The sequence below is a fragment of the Triticum dicoccoides genome, chromosome 6B (assembly GCF_002162155.2).
Source record: "Triticum dicoccoides isolate Atlit2015 ecotype Zavitan chromosome 6B, WEW_v2.0, whole genome shotgun sequence".
NCBI classification, from domain to species: domain Eukaryota; kingdom Viridiplantae; phylum Streptophyta; class Magnoliopsida; order Poales; family Poaceae; genus Triticum; species Triticum dicoccoides.
The window spans coordinates 34,830,480-34,836,925 of NC_041391.1; positions in this window are offsets into that span (position 1 = coordinate 34,830,480).

Genomic DNA, 6,446 nt, shown 5'->3' on the forward strand with positions numbered 1-6,446 from the left:
ACAGGAAAAGCCGAAATCCATGGGAGCCTTCACATCACTCATGACCCGCTTCTGCGCGGGTGAGGACAGCTGGCTAGAACGCAGCAACAACCTCAGCAAAAATTCTGGCAGTCCGGACTTCAAGGAACGAAATGGCAGGCCACGTCGCAACAAAAACAAACGCCGCATTAACGGCGATCATATTGAGGATACGGCAGTCAATGCCGGATTCAGAGGCTCCAAACCCGGTCAGCGGAAAAAGCCATTCAAAAGAACTACTCCGGGTCCGTCCAATTTGGACCGAATACTCAACCGCTTGTGCCAGATACACGGCACCCCCGAAAAGCCAGCTAACCACACCAACAGGGACTGTTGGGTATTCAAGCAGGCGGGCAAGTTAATTGCCGAAAACAATGACAAGGGGCTACATAGCGATGACGAGGACGAGACCCAACCGCCGAACAATAGAGGACAGAAGGGTTTCCCCCCACAGGTGCGGATGGTGAACATGATATACGCAACGCACATACCCAAAAGGGAGCGGAAGCGTGCACTCAGGGATGTCTACGCGATGGAGCCAGTTGCCCCAAAGTTCAATCCATGGTCCTCCTGCCCGATCACTTTTGACCGAAGGGACCACCCCACCAGCATCCGCCACGGCGGATTCGCCGCACTAGTCTTAGACCCAATCGTCGATGGATTTCACCTAACCAGTGTCCTGATGGACGGCGGCAGCAGCCTGAACCTGCTTTACCAGGATACAGTGCGCAAAATGGGCATAGACCCCTCAAGGATTAAACCTACCAAAACGACCTTTAAAGGCGTTATACCAGGTGTAGAAGCCAATTGTACAGGCTCAATTACACTGGAAGTGGTCTTCGGATCCCCGGATAACTTCCGAAGCGAGGAGTTAATCTTCGACATAGTCCCGTTCCGCGGCGGCTATCATGCCTTGCTCGGACGCACCGCGTTTGCGAAGTTCAACGCGGTGCCGCACTACGCATACCTCAAGCTTAAGATGCCAGGCCCTCAAGGAGTCATCACGGTCAACGGAAACACTGAACGTTCTCTCCGCACGGAGGAACATACAGCGGCTCTCCGGCAGAAGTGCAATGCAGCCTCTTAAGGAAATTCTCAAGTCCGGCCTTTAAGCGCCCGGACACAGCTAAGCGCGCCCGGAGTAACTTACAACAAGACCACCTGGCACGTTCAGAGCACGCGTAGCAGTGCGGCCCCAACCCCAGCTCCTGCGAAACGTTAAAGCAGATCCTTCGCGTACACCATTACGCTCTGAAGATACCATGGGCATGGGGAGAGGGGCACGACCACGATAAACCCAGACCGCGGCTCAACCGCACCAGGGGCTCTCAAGTGTGTTTTTCTTTTTTCTTTTCTTTTTACCTTTTATTCTTTACACACAGGACTCGGTTTGTCAGAGGCCCTGTCCGGCAGCAGATCCGCCGAACTCACGATGCAACAGCCAGGGAAGGATAAAGGCTACAATGAATATAAAGGTGGTCTCCGTTACGAGCATTTTTATACACCAATCTGCAGCCTACCCCTGGAGGGGGACATGTTTAACAGTCCCATACCTTGCTTATCGCACTATTTGTATCGTTCTGCATTCGTAGCAGCACTTATTGAATAAAACAATGCAACACCTTTTTGCTTATAATTGCATTTCCTTTTCATACATATGTTCATCCACGGCATATTGCATCCGTACACTTTGGTACGGCTAATACACACCAGGGGCTTTTGTTCCCCTCATTATGGTGTGATGAGTCCGAACACTTTCACAAGTGCGGCACCCCGAACTTATAGCACTATATGCAACGGCTCCGAATCATGTCTTGGGTCAATAGTTGGGTTTGCCCGGCTCCCATGTTTTGGTACATTACGTTCCGTTATATCGGCTAAGGTAGCACTGGGAGAACCACTGCGATTGTGCCCCAGTTGAGCTGGGTTAATGCCTCAATGGAGAAAGCTAAACCTGACCGTCATGATGAGGCGAGAGACGGTCGCTGTTCGAGAGATTTTTTGCGAGTCCTTAAATACTTATGCCGCTTAGAGCGAGGAGCCGGATACTGTCCGGCCAAGGCGTGGATAGCGCCCCAAATTCGGCCTTCCGAAGACTAGGGGCTTCGCCAAAATTTAAAATTATAGAATTCTATGGCTAAGTGAGAGTGTTCAAGCATTATAAGTCCGGTTGCCTTGTTCGTTGTGTCGATCACCTCCCTAGATGGACCCAAAAATGGGAACAAGAGCGCTCGAGTTTATCCCGAACACCCCAGCACTCGTGGCATGGGGGCTGAAGCCGACGACTTGCCATCTCTCTGATTTGATAAACAGCCGCACAGGAGGTAATATTTTAAATTAACAAGCGTTGCTTAGCGCATATGAACCAAGTTTTCGGCACACAGGATAACAAAATGCGAGTCTACACAAATATTACATCTTTGGAGCACTCACCCGCAATAGTGCGGGTGCCCTTCAGCACACTCTTATAATACATTTAAGGCGTGCGATGCTCCTTGCCCTCTGGTGGCGGGTCCGTCACGAGCTTCTGGGCATCCATCTTGCCCCAGTGCACCTTTGCGCGGGCAAGGGCCCGGCGGGCACCTTCAATACAAGCGGAATGCTTGATGACTTCAACCCACGGGCACGCATCCACCAGCCGCCGCACTAGGCCGAAGTAGCTCCCAGGCATGGCCTCCTTTGGCCACAGCCGAACTATGAGGCCCTTCATGGCCTGTTCGGCCGCCTTGTGGAGCTCGACCAGCTGTTTCAGCTGGTCGCTAAGGGGCACCGGATGTCCGGCCTCAGCATACTGAGACCAGAAGACCTACTCCATCGAGCTCCCCTCCTCGGCCCGGTAGAATGCGGCAGCATCGGACACGCTGCGAGGAAGATCTGCGAACGCTCCTGGAGAGCTCCGAATTCGGGTAAGCGACAGGTAATTAACACTCACATGCTTGCTTTGCATGAAAAATGCCTTACCCGCTGCTATTTTCTTTACCACCTCGATCTCCTGGAGGGCCTTGTAGGCTTCGGCCTTAGCAGCTTTGGCACTCTCAAGAGCCGTTGCAAGCTCAGACTCTCGAGTCTTCGAGTCACGCTCCAGGCTCTCATGTTTCTTCACGAGATCCTGGAGCTCTTGTTGTACCTCCGCCACCCGCGCCTCCTGTTTCTCTCGCTCGGTGCGTTCCACAGCCACATTGCATTCGGCCGCGGCCACCGCCTCTTTCAGGGTCGCCACCTCGTTAGTGGCCCCTGCAATACCCAAGTTATCCTTGTCATTTTTCTTGCAACCAAATCCTTTTCTGTAAGGTACAATTTTTCATAAGGTATTACTCACCTTCTTTTTCCTCGAGCTGCTTCTTGGCACGGCCGAGCTTGTTCTCGGACCGCTCGAGGTTTTCCTTCAACGTATTGACCTCCGCAGTCAGTGCGGCCGAGGTCAGCAGCACAGCCTGCAATCCCGTACTGACATATTTTCATGACTCCTGCGTTTATCTTTCTAAAGATCCTCAGTCCGGCTTTTCTTTCCGAACACCGAACCGAGCATCAGGGGCTACTGTCTATGCGGTACCATTTTACATATATTGAAATTCTTACCTCAAAGCCTGTTATAAGGCTGCTGCAGGCATCGGTCAGCCCGCTCTTGGCAAGCTGAACCTTCTGAATCACCGCACTCATAACAGTGCGGTGTTCCTCTTCGATGGAGGCGCCGTTGAGCGCGTCCAGCAAATTATCCGGCACCTCCGGTTGGACGGAGGCAGCCGGCGTCGCGGTCTTGCCCTTCTTACGAAGGGGTCGCCTGCCGGACTCCGGAGCCACTATGGGCTCCGCGGCCGAGTCCGGTGCAAAGTCCGGGAGGTTGTCCTGCGACACCTCCGGGGCCTCCTCCCCCTGGTAGGCCCCTTCCTGGGATCCCACCTCGGCATCGTCCATGTCACGGGGGGTGGAGGCAGTCGGAAGAGAATCCATATCCGACGCACCTAAGGACCCGCTCGTTGAAACGGGAAGATCATCCTTAGGTGGACTGCAGGGTTGTATGCGGCATTAGAAAGACATTATGTGGCGAAAAGAAAATACCTTGAAGTTATTCGGGAGTCCGGATACTTACGATCTCGCCAGGGGCTTGGCCCTTGGAGGCCAGTCCTCATCATCGTCAATGGCGTTGGCGGAGCAGTCCGGGGGAAGAGTTTTTCCCCTCTTGGACCCTTCGACCTCCCTTGTTGGGGAGGCCTTCCTTTTCTTCCCTCCCCCCGGTGGGGGAGAGGCTTTCTTCTTCTCCTCCTCGCCTTGGTGGGAGGAGTCGGCCTCGGATTCATCATCCGATAGCACCTGAAAACGGGAACTCTTCCAAGTCCCCGTGGCCTTCTTCTTGGCCTTCTTCTCCGGCACCACGTGGGGTGCCGTAGCCAGCAGTCCTGTCAAACGGGGGTCCGCTGGGTCCTCTGGCAATGGGGCCGGACAGATAGCCTGTGCCGCCTTCTTCAGCCAGTCCTGTCAAAGGAAAGGGAGTTTAGATCCCACATAGAGTCAAACTATGGAAAACAAGCGTCCCTTAAAGGACAGAATGACTTACTTCATCAGCTGGACGCTCCAAGATGAATCCGCGATCTTCGGTAGCAGATGCGGGAGCCTCGGCGCCCTTGAACAACACCTTCCAGACCTCTTCGTACGTAGTGTCGAAGAGTCCATTCAAAGTCTGGTGCTGCGCCGGATCGAACTCCCACATATTGAAGCCCCGTCATTGGCACGGGAGAATCTGGCAGATGAGCATGACCTGGACTACGTTGACAAGCTTGAGCTTCTTGTCCACCAGCTTTTGGACGCAGGCTTGGAGTCCGGTCAGCTCCTCCGAATCGCCCCAAATCCGGCCATTCTCTTTCGAGGAGGTGAGCCATGTGGGGATGTCGGATCTAAATTCGGGGGCCGCTTCCCATTCGGGGTCACGCGGCTCGGTGATGTAGAACCGCCCCGATTGCCACCCCTTGATGGTTTCTACAAAAGTGCCCTCCAGCCACGTAATGTGGGACATCCTACCCACCATGGCGCCTCCGCACTCTGCTTGGCTGCCCTTCACAACCTTCGGCTTGACACTGAAGGTCTTGAGCCACAAGCCGAAGTGGGGCTGGATGCATAGGAAGGCCTCACACACGACGATAAACACCGAGATGTTGTGGATGAAATTCGGGGCCAGATCGTGGAAATCCAGGCCGTAGTAGAACATGAGCCCCCGGACAAAGGGATGGAGCGGGAAGCCCAGTCCGCGGAGGAAATGGGGAAGGACTACTACCCTCTCATGGGGCTTGGGGGTGGGGATGAGCTCTCCCTCGATGGGGAGCCGGTGCGCGATGTCGCAGGACAAGTATCCGGCATTGCGCAGCTTCTGGATCTGCCCCTCCGTGACGGAGGAGGCCATCCACTTGCCTCCTGCTCCGGACATAGTTGGAGAAGGTTGAGGTAAGATGTGCGGGCTTGGGCGCTGGAGCTCGAGTTCGCGGAGATGGATAAGCCAAGGAGGAAGAAGGAGCAGGTAAAAGGGTTGGATCTTTATCCCCTTATATGTGCGGACGAAAACATGTGTCCCCACCGGCCTGGTAAAACTCGCTTATCTCCCAAGCGTCACAATCAATGGGGCCGTTGGGTTACCCACGCCCATATTGATGGAAATCCCGGAATAAGGGGAACACGATCTCTGCTTCGACGAGACGTGCCAAGGAAACCGCCTCGCTAAACGCGCTGAGGTGGAACAATAAAAACAATTCGAGTAAAGGCTTGGAAGTGGTGTGACGTCACGCCACAGAATACGTCAGCAGATTGATCTTGTGTAATATTATTCTCTCTACGGTGGTATGTGGAATTTATTTTTGCAGAGCCGGACACTATCCTGGTGTTCACAATCTTCTATAAATTATTTGGAGGAGGAACCCGCCTTGCAATGCCGAAGACAATATGCGCGCCGGACTCGTCGTCATTGAAGCCTGGTTCAGGGGCTACTGAGAGAGTTCCGGACTAGGGGGTGTCTAGATAGCCGAACTATCATCATCGGCCGGACTCCAAGACTATGAAGATACAAGATTGCAGACTTCGTCCCGTGTCCGGATGGGACTTTCCTTGGCGTGGAAGGCAAGCTTGGCGATACGGATATGTAGATCTCCTACCTTTGTAACCGACTCTGTGTAACCCTAGCCCCCTCCGGTGTCTATATAAACCGGATGGCTTTAGTCCGTAGGACGAACAACAATCATACCATAGGCTAGCTTCTAGGGTTTCGCCTCCTTGATCTCGTGATAGATCTACTCTTGTAACCCACGTCATCAATATTAATCAAGCAGGACGTAGGGTTTTACCTCCATCAACAGGGCTCGAACCTGGACCCACGTCATCAATATTAATCAAGCAGGACGTAGGGTTTTACCTCCATCAACAGGGCCCGAACCTGGATAAAACAT